Genomic DNA, 14,861 nt, shown 5'->3' with positions numbered 1-14,861 from the left:
TTGTGCAATGTTTTCCTTTCATATCTTTTTTGATGAGGACAGTCACTTAAGTATCAGTACTTAGAGGCTGCTGGGACAGGTCTCATAACACTACCCATCCCAGGGCTTCCCAGCTGAGCCCCTCACCAAGGAAAGGAATAAGTGAATAAATGAATGAAGAAGGAATGACTACAACCTCCACGTCTAACTGTAATGCCTGTTATCAGAGAGCCTGCATCTGAGTTCAGAACTGTCTCATTGAGCACCATAACGTCACCAGAAGAAAAGCATGGGCTATAAAATGAGGTGAAAATTACCCCTGCTTATTATTTTCAATGAGAGTGAACTGGAAAAGGGGTATAACATAGAACTGGCCAACTGTGTGTCCATTCACTGAACCTCTCTGAACTTCCATCCTTTCATCTGTGAAGCAGCATTAACAGAACATACCTCAATGTTGCTGTGAACAGAGCTTGTGGACCAGTGTGGTTCATGGACCAGTGGCATCAACATCACCTGGAGTCTGCTAGAAATGCAAATTCTTAAGCCCCATCCCAGGCTAACTGAATCATAATATCTGGAGCGGGGGCTCAGCAATCTGTGTTTTAACAAGTCCTCCAGGGGATTCTGATACACACTGCACACTGAAGTTCGAGTAACACTGGATATGAAGACCAACAGTAGATTCTCATGGTCAAGACTAGTTTAAGGAGGTTGCACTGCTGCAAATGCTGGCTCTACTACTTGCTGTGTGATCTCAGGCAAGATGTTTAGCCTCTCTGTGCCTCATTGTCCTCATTTTAAAATGGATTATTGTTGTAAGGATTAAATGAAGTAACACAGGTAAAGCAGTTAGCAAAAGGGCTGACACATAGGACTCAACAAATGGTATTACTGCATATTTAAGTATAGATAGAAGCAAAGCCAATGTTATACCATATATATAGTATAATAATTATTTATAATTATTGCTTCTGGACCATGATGTCACTGTTGACTTACTTTTTTATACTTTCCTTCACACTTTTTCTACAATTTATATGAATTTTTTAAAACATCTTTATTGGAGTATAATTGCTTTACAATGGTGTGTTCGTTTCTGCTTTATAACAAAGTGAATCAGCTATACATATACATATATCCCCATATCTCCTCCCTCTTGCGTCTCCCTCCCACCCTCCCTATCTCACTCCTCTAGGTGGTCACAAAGCATGGAGCTGATCTCCCTGTGCTGTGTGGCTGCTTCCCACTAGCTATCTATTTTACATTTGGTAGTATATATTAGTCCATGCCACTCTCTCGCATCGTCCCAGCTTACCCTTCCCCCACCCCTGTCCTCAAGTCTATTCTCTACATCTGCATCTTTATTCTTGTCCTGTCCCTAGGTTCTTCATAACCATTTTTTTTTTTAGATTCCATATATATGTGTTAGCATATGGTATTTGTTTTTCTCTTTTTGACTTACTTCACTCTGTAAGACAGACTCTGGGTCCATCCACCTCACTACAAATAACTCAATTTCATTTCTTTTTATGGCTGAGTAATACTCCATTGTATATATGTGCCACATCTGCTTTATCCATTCATCTGTCAATGGACACTTTGGTTGCTTCCATGTCCTGGCTATTGTAAATAGTGCTGCAATGAACACTGTGGTACATGACTCTTTTTGAATTATGGTTTTCTAAGGGTATATGCCCAGTAGTGAGATTGCTGGGTGGTACGGTAGAACCTCCATACTGTTCTCCATAGTGGATGTATCAATTTACATTCCCACCAACAGTGCAAGAGGGTTCCCTTTTCTCCACACCCTCTCCAGCATTTATTGTGTGTAGATTTTTTGAGGATGTCCATTCTGACTGGTGTGAGGTGATACCTCATTTTAGTTTTGATTTACATTTCTCTAATTGTTAATGATGTTGAGCATTCTTTCATGTGTTTGTTGGCAGTCTGTATATCTTCTTTGAGGAAATGTCTATTTAGATCTTCTGTCCATTTTTGGATTGGGTTGTTTGTTTTTTTGATATTGAGCTGCATGTGCTCCTTGTAAATTTTGGAGATTCATCCTTTGTCAGTTGCTTCATTTGCAAATATTTTCTCCCATTCTGAGGATTGTCTTTTCATCTTGTTCCTTTGCTGTGTAAAAGCTTTTAAGTTTCATTAGGTCCCATTTGTTTATTTTTGTTTTTATTTCCATTTCTCTAGGAGGTGGGTCAAAAAGGATCTTGCTGTGATTTATGCCATAGAGTGTTCTATGTTTTCCTCTAAGAGTTTTATAGTGTCTGGCCTTACTGAATTGTTTTTATAACCAGAAGAAACACTATAACAATGATGTACATTAAAGAAGGGAAAGTGTTAATAGCTGAGTTGGATGAGTTATTGGGTTGGCTATGGAATATCATCATATGGGTTCTCATGGGTCTCCCTCCATTCATGCCTTATTCTTAGAGCCAAGCGTATCTTTTATTGGCTTCTGTACATACATGTGTGAGTTTGATCATTCCTATGCAATCAATCAGGAAGAAAAACCTCTTAGGCCTCATTACCAATGGGCCTGGGCGCCAGATGATTGATTGGATTGAGGTGATTTCTATACCTGGTGGAACATAAGACAGACCATCTGGAACAGAGATAAGTCATCTCAGCTAAGGCCACTCTAGATCAGCTAGCTCCCAGCTGACCTAGCAACTGACCACAGATTGAGCCTAACCAAGATGAGAAAAACTGCCCAGCTGAACTCAGTCCAAATTACTGACTTAGAATCATAAGCTAAATAAATGAATATTGTTGAAGCCACTAAGTTGGGGGGGATTACTTGTTACCCAGGAAAAGCTAACTGATACACTGGGTGTACGCCAAGAGTTTGCTATTATGCCATCATCCTATTCTTCCCTCATTATCCAGCAGTCAAATTTCTTTTTACTCTTTTATGTTAAGAGTTTTACAGACAGTGGGACTATCAGGATAAGTAAGCAGCAGGCAGCAAGTAGAGCAGAAATAAAGCATGCTCGGAAGACATATCCGTAATGGAAGGTGCTGTCTTCACGTCCTTTAATAAAAGAAAATAGGCCAAGAGGAAAAAAAGAAGCCTGACTTAATATAAATTTTTCACTTGGCATCTCAGGAATAACCAGCCAGTCTATTCTTAGCCTTTTCCTCTATTGAAGCTGAAATTTATTTCCACTTTAATATCTATCTTGGTCTGAAAGGCAATACTGAAGTTATGGGCCAGGACAGGAAGAATGGAGTTGGGAAAATAAAGTGTTGGCATCTCATTTCTTTCAGGAGCCTGAAAACAAATCACTGTAGGGCTGGACCCAGATGTTACCAGCAATCTGTCTCTTTACTGCTCTGCTGATGGCCATTCATGAATGAGACCTCAGGTGCAGCATTCTGGGCAGGACCAGGGTGTCCTCTGCAGCTTCACCCATCCTTTAGGGAGTAAGAAAGCTCCTTGCTTACCTGTTGAGAAATTGCCTATTCTGTTCTAGCTTTTGGGTCATATGGATTTTTTTTTCTTGTGTTTATATCACATTTTCTGTTTTTTTATTAGTTTCTGCTTTATAACAAAGTGAATCAGTTATACATATACATATGTTCCCATATCCCCTACCTCTTGTGTCTCCCTCCCACCCTCCCTATCCCACCCCTCCAGGCGGTCACAAAGCACTGAGCTGATCTCCCTGTGCTATGTGGCTGCTTCCCACTATCTAACTACCTTACGTTTGGTAGAGTATATATGTCCATGCCTCTCTCTCGCTGTGTCACAGCCTACCCTTCCCCCTCCCCATATCCTCAAGTCCATTCTCAACATATGGATTTTAATAAGATGAATTTGGCCATCTTAAGTGCCTGGAAGCACCACAGTTGACACATAGTTGACTCACCACATGCCAGGTAGTGTCTGACCTCTTTGTGTGTGATAATCTCCACAACAACCTCATTATCATTTCTCTACCTTATACATGAAGAAACTGAGGAATAGGAAGGTTAAATAGCTTCCCTCAAATCTGAGGTTGGAGCACCCACCATTAATGCTTATGTTAGATCTCAGCCAGATGATAGGACGGTGCCTAGGATATAGTAGATGTTCAAAAAATACTGTGTCTGACTGACCATGTGAGCCCTAACAGAGATGTTGTACCGGACGCTGGCAAGCGCTCCTTGAGAATGACTATTAGTGATGGGTACTGATTAATTCTCCGCTTTTATCCCTACTTTTCCCTTTATAGGGCCACTCTTAGCACATCTATTCTTTATGGATTTCGAGGGGCCCATGAAATTCTTTATGGCTTAAAAGGTGGTGATTTGGTAGGAAGTTCAGGAGACTTGTCTGGAAAGTGAGATTTCCCAGCAAGCACACTGTTTTCACTCGGGTTCTGTGTGTGCTGTGGATGACAGGTGGGGTAGTGGTGGAGATTCTGGGCATGGTGGATAGCAAAAGCACCATCCCCCTACACACATCTGCCATTGTCAAGGTGGCTTGCCTCTTTCCTTTCTTGTCTATGTTTTAGCCAAACGTCAACATTTCTTGGGCTTCACTGATAAGGAGAACCTTGCAAGTACACTTTGCTCCCCTCTCAATAAATTGGTCAGCCCCTTTCATCTCTTTCCTTCCACTTTCTGTCCCCACCCCACAAACACATACAAATGTGCATGGAACACACACACCCACCATACTTTCTTTTGCTCTCAACCAGGAAAATTCAATGTGAGACTCTATCTTTGAAATACAACCACTCAGAATCAGCTTGGAGTCAACAGGGCCCCAGTGAAACCCCTGGAATTCTGAGTTTTCCCAGCAGGCTTCAGACAGAAGTGGAGTCAACATAGTCAAGCGTAAGATGAATTCCAATTAGCTCCACTAAATAATGCCAAACTCGAGGACACTAGCTACCTGGGCTGAAGGGCATACAGTTTTGAAGTCTCAGATGTCAGTAAAGGTGTGTTTAAAATTTCAGTCATGATGTGAATTAACATACTTTATTTCCTGCCAATTTTGGAAGCAGAAAGATGATTTTATATGGGGACAAGACAGGACAAGGGAAATGACATAGCTTATAATTTACATGTGCTCTTGAGGTTTCAAATATGGCTGCAGTGGTAAAAAAGCAAGCCACAGCACTTCATCATGAGTCTGCTTTATTATAAATTCATTTAAAAACACATATCAAGCACCTGCTGTGCTGGAATTGTCAGTGTGAGTGTGTGAAAGATGAATAAGATAGCATTCCTGTCACCAAGAAGTTTGCAGCTGAGTTCAGGTGCAGGAATATGGATCTAGAGACATACCCAGGCCGTGGACCTGGCAATACTTTGAAACCCACACTGACCAGAAAATAGTACTTATTTTTGACTCCCAAATTTAAATTAATATTCATTCTCCTGAAACATAATTTAATAGCTAATCTAAGTCTTCACAACCAGAAACTTCCTTTGCGTTACCAAACTCCTGACATAAAAATGAAGGACAGATTGATTCTCTTAAGTGTGGAAGACAAAGCACAAGGATCTGTTTTGAATGGTCCAGATTCTTTTATACTGACCATCAGTTTGAGTTATTGAAAGCGTCGTCCTCCCCACTCCTTTCTCCCTAAAATCAAAGACCTACTGAGTTTTCCCAAGGGCACATTCAAGAATTGAGAAAGCAAGGGAGAAGGTAAGAAAGCAAGAGAGAAGGAGACTTCCTGTGTAAAGGATACTTAATGTCGGATGGCTTTGGGGGGAGCCAAACCTTTCCATACATCCCTGACCTCCTTCCTCTAACCTACCCCCCAACACCCTTTTCTTGCCTGGTATAAATTTACCCAAGATTTCACAGATGCTTTCCCTGATGGGGTTCCCCTCCCTTGACCAGGCTATGCCCCATTTTAAACAGTCTCCCAACACTCTATAATTTTGTTTGTACCATTTAGCGTAGTGTAGTGGTTGCAAGCATGGACTCCAAAATGGGATTTCTTCAGTTCAGATCCTGCTTCTGCCGCTTTCTGGCTGTGTGCCTTTAGGCAAGCTGCTTAACCTCACTGTGCCTCAGTTTCCTTATCTGTAAAATGGGGCTGAGTAGTTCCTACCTCATAGGCTTTTTATGAAGACTAAATGAGTTAGTATTTATGAAAATGATGAGAACAGTGCCTGGCATATAGTAAGTGCTAAATAAGTGTTCATTTAATAAATAAACATAGTGGAATGAGTTGTTTAATATGTTCCTTTCAAATGTAAGTTCCAACTTATTGTTTTATGTCACTGAGGTTAATTATTGTGGCACTAGATGTCAGATGCACAAGACTGGAGTAAGGAACGTGTTACTATCCTACTGTTATTACTACTGTTGGTACCTAACATTTATGGACTATTTGCTCTGTGTCTGGCACTGTAGTCAAAACTTTATAGGCATTGTCTAATGTAATCTTTACAGCAAGTCTTAGAAATAGATACTCTATTCATACTCATTCCTCAGATGAGGAAAAGGAGGCTCAGAAGGGACTAAACAATCTGCCCAAGGTAACATAGCCAGGAAGTGCTGATTCAATCCCAGGAGATTTGAGGAGCATTCCAAGTTCTGGATCATTTGAGGAGTTCGCACGATAGTGACTGGGAACTAAGGCAAAGAGATGGGGATACTATGATGGCCATGAAAATGTGTCTCTCAGATTTTTGCCTATAGGTGGGGTTTGAGTACCACCTCCACCCACAAACACACACACACACACACACACACATACCCCTTGAGGGTGGGCTAGACTCAGTGACACATTTCCAAAGATAAGAGTATGGAAAGGGAAAAATAGTAACTCTACAGGGGAAAGACTTGGCAAGCACTACCTTGGGCAAGTAGTATAATATCACCAGTGATGTAATATGGATTTGCTGTCCCCCCTGACATAAGGTGATGAATAGGACACTTCACTTCTGCCATATTTTCCAAAAACCCATAACTCGAGTCTAATGGTAAGAACAACAGCACACAAACCCAGATTGTGGGACATTCTACAGGGTGCAGGGCACTGCTCCTCGAGACGGTCAAGGTCATAAAAAACAAAGAAAGATGGAGAAACTGTCATAGATCATAGGAGACAGGGAGAAATAACAACTAAATGCAATGTGGTACCTGGACTAGATCCTGGACCAGGAAGGGAACATTAATGGAAAATTAATGTACCATGTGTTCAAACGTACAAATGTGAAAATGTAAGGTGTTAACAATGGAGGAGATTGGGTGGGAGGTGTACTATCTTTGCAACTTTTCTGCAAATCTAAAATTATTCCTAAATAAAAAGTTTATTTATTTTTTATTCCTAAATTAAAAATGCCTTCAGAAATTGTGATTTGATTGGTCTAAGATATGGCCTGAGCTTTGGAATTTTTGTAAGATCCATGGGGATTCTGATGTGCAGACAAGTTTAGGAAACCATTGATCTACATTCTTAAGAGCTACTGAGTTGAGTGGTAAAGCCAGTTTCCTTTAGGTAAAGTCACAAGGCGCAGCTGCTTTAAGGTGGCTCTACCCCTGAGCTACTGGTTCCTTCTCTGTGATCACAGTACAGTGGTTCTTTCTGGAACAGCACTCCTTGCAAATTTACTCTCACATTTATCCTCAGAAACAGAATCTTATCTCTTTGGTGGGACACTCTAATGTACTGGTTAGATTAATCCTAATCTCCTATTATGCTGGCTAAGTGGGTATTCAGACCTACCTTTGGAGAACCAAACTAAATGGAGTCACTATTGTCAGGGACAAAATGTAGATGGTCAATACAGGCATATAAAGGAAACGTAAACTAGCCTTACAGGAATTTACAGCTCTTCTCAGAAATCAGCAGAGGACACTAGCCAATCCTCAAACTCCAGGTCTGTTCATGCCAGCTCTGGATTTCCTTGTTCCCCTCACTCAGCTCTCCTGATCCAAATGAGAAAGAAGACCACTGGGCAACCAATCAGCTGAAGAAGACAAATAACTTCCCTATGATCCCATAAAAATCCCTTAGTCTGTGAGCAACTCAGAACTCATTGCTCCCAGAGTCTTGAGTTTCCCAGTTTGCATGCAGGTCAAAAGCCTTGCAATAAACCCATCCTTCTGCTTTGTTTTATTCAGCGGGCAGAGTTTGGTTTTTGACACCTTCTAGCATGCAAGGAATTTATTCCTGAGGAGCTGGGTGAATGAAACAGCCATATATCAGTTAAGTGCCTAGTGGGAGCTGACTATTTAAAGGTTTTTTTGAAGAGGACCTGTGGGCAATGAGAGGTTTCTCCTGTAACAGACCTCCCAGGCTAGCTCATTTAATTTCTTTACATTTGGGTTTAGTGTTTTCTGGCAGCAGGGCGCTTCACAGACTAGCAATCTCCCTCCCTCACCCAGAAGCGTAATGGCTACCATAATGGATGCTGGAGGTGCCCTGCCCAGATCCCAGTTACTCTTTACTGGCAGGTGTACCAGTTTCCCAGATGCTGAGCTTGCTGTGGCTCACAGGTTACACCTGTGATTTCTCCTGAGCCCTGCTCTTGACTGACAGGGCCCACCTCCCCTGAGATGACTGGCAGTTTCCAGGCTGCCCAGTGACTGACTGATACAGAGCTACCTCCTTGCCTCAAGGCAGAATGAACTGTGATGCAACCCACACTCCAGAGCTGAGGATCGGGCTGAGGCTAGTCCACAGCAGAGATGGCATCCTTGCCGGGCTCTTTCCCTTGCCCCATCCTGCTCCCCTCGTGTTATTACAGGCTGAGCTGAAAATCCTTTCTCACTGAATCACTTGCACTCAAATTCCACTACAACCAGGGAATCAGACTTACATCAGCCCGCATCCTGTTCCAGGCAGTGACTGAGGGGACAACAGATAGGGTCCTCCAGTGGCCTCCCACTCTGAGGATGCTCACCAGCTGGCCATCCCTGTCTAGCTGGGAGCCCCTAGTAAGTCATGTCCTCTCACTGGGTCTCAATTTCTCCATCCACAGCTACCTCCTATTGGGCTCCCTGTTTCCGCTCGTTTCACCCCAATCCAGGGTGATGTTGGAAAATGATAAGGCACATCATGTCAATTCCCTTCATAGAACCCTCCAGAGGCTTCCAGTGCTCCTCCACCAAAAGCCAGACCCCTCACCAGGCTTTGTGGTCCTCGCTGATCTGGTGCTTCCTAACTCCCGGCCTCATTTCACACCCCACCCTCTCCAACAGCTTTGGCCACTTGCTTTTGAAAACACACCATCCTTCCTGAAATACTAGCCCCCACCAAGATGGTGCCTCCTTCTCCGGAGCTTGACTGCCATTCCCTCAGAGAGGCCCGCCCTCACCTAGTCTCACATTTCCACCTCACCCTATTTTAATCTCCTGTTTAGCCCCGGTTCCATCTGATGTGGTTCTTGTCTGTCTGCTTGTTTGTTGGATGTCTGTCTCCACCCACTAAAACGTTATCTCCACGTGAGATCTTGCCTGACTTGTTCACCCTGTTTCCCCAGTGCCTAGAGCAGCACTAGGCATGTAATAGATGCTCAGTAAATACATGGTGGTGACGCGAGGGAGGGAGGGAGAGTCGACGGTGCTTTGTACTGCAATGCCACAACACGAGGATCTGAACCCACTGATGACCTCGGAGGCCCAGGAGGCTTTGCCGGGCTGCCTATAAATCATAGCACAAAGAGACCACCCTTGCCCCACGATGGCACCCCCTCTGCCAGCATGCCCCCTCGAGCTATGTCCCAATTCCTGTCTTTCTGGCCAAGTCCTCACTGCTCTTTCTGGCTCAGGGCAGCCCAGCTTTGGCAGGACTGAGCATGCTGAGGGCCCTACAGTCCACACTGGCCTCTCTTGAGCAGGGTGGGCTGCCCTAGGTCTCTTGCTCAGCTCCATGGAAGCTCAGACAGGCCGCAGGGCATCCCCATTACCCCCAGCAGCTGCTTCACAGAGGCGTATCCATAGCTCATGTCAAGGACCCCCAGTGCCCACAGTGATTGCTGGCTCCACAGAGCGAATGAAGTCATTTGCATCAGTCTCCAGGGTTGCTAATGGCAAACTCTGCAAGTCGACTTCTCTAGAGGCCCCTGCCTGCTCTTCCAGGGCTCTGCGGGCCTTGCCTCTTCTGGAACAATGATTGTGGATTGAGGCAATCAAGGTCAGAAAAGTGTACGTGGGCCCCAACTCAGGCTGGCAGGCAGGTCTGCAAACAACCAAATTATCCAGTTCAGAGTGAGAGCTGGCTGCTGAGAAAGGGTCATTTGGGAGGCCGCTGACTGCGATGTGGATCCAGGTGTCCTCTAGGGTAGGAGCCTGTAGGAAAATGGCTGCAGGAAGCAGAACTGGCCTTTACCCCGGGGTGGGGGGCGGTCAGAACTCTAAGACAGCTGTCAAGATTCCCACATAGCTCTGTGTGTAATCTCCTCTCATTGAGTGTGGGCATTTGTGAATAGGACAGGGTGTCACTCTGTGACTAGCTTATGTTCAATGGAAAAGGGTAAAGGGATTCTGCAGGTGTAATTAAGGTCCCCCATCAGTTGATTTTAAGATCATCAAAAGGGAGATTTTCTGGGGTGGGCCTGACCTAATTAGGCAGAAGCCCTTAAACCAGGGAGCTGGCCCTCCCTGAAGAAATTCTCCTGCTGGCCTCGAAGAAGTAACCTGCAATGCTGTGAGAGGGTCTGCAAGGGGGCCGTGTGGCAAAAGGACCTGAGAATGGCTCCTGACAACCAGCGAGCCAGGAATCGGCCCTACAACACAAGAACTGAATCTGTCAACGACCTAAATGAGCTTGGAAGAGGACCTCAGGCTCCAGATGAGGATGTGGCCCAGCCGGCCCCTGGACGGCAGCTCTGAGACCCTGAGCAGAGAGCCCGGCCACATGGTGCCCAGACCCTTGACCCATGGAATGTGTGAGATGTTTTAAGCCACTACGTTTGAGGTAATATTGTTTCACAGCGATAGATAAGGAATACACCTGGGTTCCAGAGAGGCCCCTGTGGGTTCCTAGTGCTGCCTCCCCCAAGTCAGAGGGCTTCTAACCCCTCTTGTCTCCCTCCACTCCTCTGCTTAAGGAAGGCTCACGGGTATTGCAGTGTAGTGTGGAGGCTCCACTTAGCAAGCGTTATAACAAAGTCACAACAGTGTCCTTACCTGTGAGTGAGGGGGTTGAGTTGAACGTTTCTCAACATTTCTTACAGCTCAACATTCCATGATTCTACAATGTAACCCCACCCCTGGGGGCACAGGGGTGGCATGGCACATTGAGTGGTTCAAAAGGCCCCAGAGCTGGGATCTAAGATGGGATTCAAAACTAGGTGTGAATGACCCAAGGCACTCTAACCTTCATTCTCCATTAAAGCACTTTGGATTGTACCATGTAAATGGCCTCTTTGGACCCATGGCATGAAACTTACACTCACTGATCTGTACCAGGGCATTTTCCATCAAAGACCCCTTGTTTTGGTTCTTTCAAGTCCAACTTTAATTTGTTTTTGTCCCATGAGAGGTGTAGAGTTTCTGCCACTCACCAATACTGAGCAGAGCAGCAGAGTTCATACTGGCACTGATGCTCTATCGATAATGTTTTTCAAAGTAATAGCAGGGTTCCCATGAAGTCCGATATAATGGCTCTAAAATGGAGCTGTGCAGCATCACTTTGCACCCCACATGCTCCCCTTTATATTTTTTTGCCATCTGGAGGCTGAAGTTCTGTGTTGACTGCTGTGGTATCCTCCCTGGGACCGCAGGAGCTGCAGACTCCTTCCCACTCCCCTGCTGGCAGGCTGGAATTAATTATTCCCTCCTTGTTCCTCACCCCACGCCATTTTATTTTTAAAATACCAACAACGGTAAAGTGGGACTTACATTTTTGTCTGATGCTTAAAAACAAACCATTTGATCCTGTTTGCTTGGGGCTCATGGGTGAAATCAGCCTTAAAATCACAAGATGCCACAAAGAGATGATTCTCCGATTCCTTTAGTAGGAAACCAGAAGTAGCAGGACCTGCCAAAACCCCTGACAGACACTGGTTGGAGGAGCACAGATCATGGGTGGGTGTGAGTTGAAGGTGTTTAAGGGTCTGGAGATTCAAGGATGTAGTGAGCTTGGAAAAAGTGGTCACAGGGCCCAGGGTAAGGGGAGCCTGGAGGATGTGAGGGACAGTCCACTATCCTTAGAGAGGGTTTGCAACACTGAAGGGACAGGAGTTAACTCACTAGAGCCAACTTGAGAACTGGGCTGGGGTTACAGTGAATGGAGCTTAGACTTGAAAATGGACCTGGATGAGAATCTTAGCTCTGTCATTTTCAAGCTGAGGGACTAAGGTAATTTTACTTACCTTAAATTACTCACTGAATCTCAGTTTTCTCAGCTGTAAAATGAAACAAATAATACCTTGTAGGTTGTCATGGGAATCAAATGAGATGATGTATGCAAAAACCTTAGCTTAATGCCTAGTAGACGGGTGCTGAATAAATGGTACCCAGTTGGAGCCCAGTGAATACATATTGAATAAATGAAGGGCTGAAATATCAATGTGCCAAAGCTGGAGACTGCTTTTTTGATGCTTGGGGTGTCTGGAGATGACAAGCTGCAAAATCGTAGCAGCCATTCTTGATGCTCCACCTATATCACCTTGGTACTCACCTCTCCTGCATATTCTGAGAGCCTCTATGACAAGCATCTATGACTCGGTGCCTTAGGGATTTCTCCAGTCTCAGGAGTAGGCTTAGCCTCTTACAGGGCTGGGTGCAAGTTTACACTCCTGGGAAGAGCCCTTAGCCACTGAAGGATGGGAGTTGGTACATAAATACCCTAAATTCCTTGCCCTTCAGGTGGGGTAATTCAGGCATATTGTGCACTCCCTCTGAGAGAGGTCCTAGCAGGACTGAACCCCAGCAGGTGGTACCCTACACTCTGATGCCCCCTGTGTTTGCTTCTTTCCCATCCCATCTAGCTTCCCTGCTCACTGATCACCACTTCCTAGGATCATCTCCCAAATAAAGTATGTGCACTACATCCTTCTCTCAGGGTCTGCTTCTGGGAGGACCCAACTTAAGAGAGCATTCTGATTAAAGAATTTAGAAGCCTTTACATTTTTAGTTTCTTTTGTTTTTTTGCTTTGGGGGTTCAGTAACCTGAAGCCGGTAGAGGATTGAACAAGTGGACAGCCCTTCTGCCTAGGGTGTGATGCTAGGAGTCTGCCATCTGATATCTGAAGTGATTTGAGAAAATGAACAGCCAGGTCTCAGAATGCTCTTTGAGAGTGCCTGACTAGATACCTGGGTGAGCCGGGCATTCTCTGCTAATCTATGGAAGAGCTAAGACGAAGGCTCTAGTGGGTCTGCTGCGAGGCCCCAATGCAGGTGCCTGGTTTGTTTCCGTGACGCAGCAGCGCAGCTGAAAAGGCTTCAGGGCTTTTTCCACTGTCTCATCCCTTGGGTTCCCATTTCCAAAGCACTCATTGGATAAAGGGTTGGCTGAGGATTGTTTCTACCATTATGGGGAGATCTTGCAATTATAGGTGAAATCAGGGTTTTCTTAAACAGGAGGGACTTCTGGAAGGACAGAGAAAAAACTTCAAATACAACTGCTTTTACCAAGACAAGCTCAAGTGAAATTTCAGATAAAGAAACATCATCACAAAACAGTAGGAAACTGATATTTTTTTTTCCAGTTTGAGCCCAGAAAGGCTTACTCATCCTCAAAGTTCAGAGCAGAAAATTTACCCTTTGACTTCCTCCTGAATTTACCAGACATCTGGGTCTGTGATTGCTTAGTTGCCTTGGAGAGATGCAGTAAGGTGTTCCAGGTGCCCTCTTGACCCAAGGATATCCAAAACTTAAGCCCAAGGGCTCCAAATCTGGCTGAGGAAGGAATTGGAAGGCTGACAGTGGCAGGGTTATAATAACGCCTGCCCAGGTTTCGTGCTTTGTGGAATTTAGTGGAAGTTATGCAGCCCCAGGATGGACAGGTAGAGCCTAGAGCCAGCCTCGGGCAGATGGAGGGGCTTTCTGTGACTTACGCTCCCAAGATTGGGGGGTTGTGGTAGATATTTTTACAAAAATGGCTGTAATAATTCCTCTCTCAGTATCCATAATCTTGGGTGGCCCCTCCCACACTGATTCTGTACTTGGCCATGTGACTTACTTTGGCCAATGGGACAATAGCAAATATGGCCTCACCAGACTTGAGAAGTGCCTACACCTGGTGGCTTGCCCTCTTGTGCTGTTTTTGAATGGTATGTGGTCTAGTCACCCCTATTGCCCTAGCCAAGAGCCAGCACCAACTGTCACTCACGGAAGTGAGAATGTCGTGGACCAACAAGACTCCAGCCAATCGACCAGCTGAATAAAGAACCGCCTAGGTCACCCACAGACCCGTAAGCGGTAAGAAATAGTTGTTTCAAGCCGCTAAGTTTTAGGGTAAATTGTTACCTAACAAAGACCAACTGTTTCAGGGTCTCCTAGCTGTCACTGGTGCCTGAATGACATGAAGACACACCCCTCCCTCCACTCCATCGACTTCACCCCATCACGCCGCCACCGAGGGGGGTGGGAAGAGAGCTCAAACCCTGATGAGGCACCAGTAGAAATCTCAGGATGTTTTCATATCACTTTGTCGCTGTTGCAAAAACCTCAGAATATCATATTCTCAGCACCACTTTGAAATTATGGTAGTTATTGGACCAAATATTATTATTTAATGCTCAATTTTTAAAAGATTATATATTGCTAACCACAATTTAAATATTTTTATAACTATACTTTAATATAATTGGTTTCCTATGAAATCCTTTGTATTTTATTTTATACATTAAAAAGTACCACTCTGCAAAGGGATCCAAAGGCTTCCTCAGACTGCCAGGAGGGTCAGTGGGAAGAACAAAAAACTCTATTCAGATTAAAAAAAGAAAAAAACCCTGAAACTTGG

The 14,861-nt window shown here is 44.6% G+C and overlaps 1 protein-coding gene across 2 annotated transcripts in view; it reads right to left on the bottom strand.

Moving 5' to 3' along the window:
• SNAP25 (synaptosome associated protein 25) overlaps positions 1-14,861 on the bottom strand; it is an 82,283-nt gene that overhangs the window by 52,943 nt on the left and 14,479 nt on the right. The window lies entirely within an intron of this gene.

The sequence above is a fragment of the Mesoplodon densirostris genome, chromosome 16 (assembly GCF_025265405.1).
Source record: "Mesoplodon densirostris isolate mMesDen1 chromosome 16, mMesDen1 primary haplotype, whole genome shotgun sequence".
Taxonomy (NCBI): domain Eukaryota; kingdom Metazoa; phylum Chordata; class Mammalia; order Artiodactyla; family Ziphiidae; genus Mesoplodon; species Mesoplodon densirostris.
This window is presented reverse-complemented; position numbering and strand designations above follow the sequence as displayed.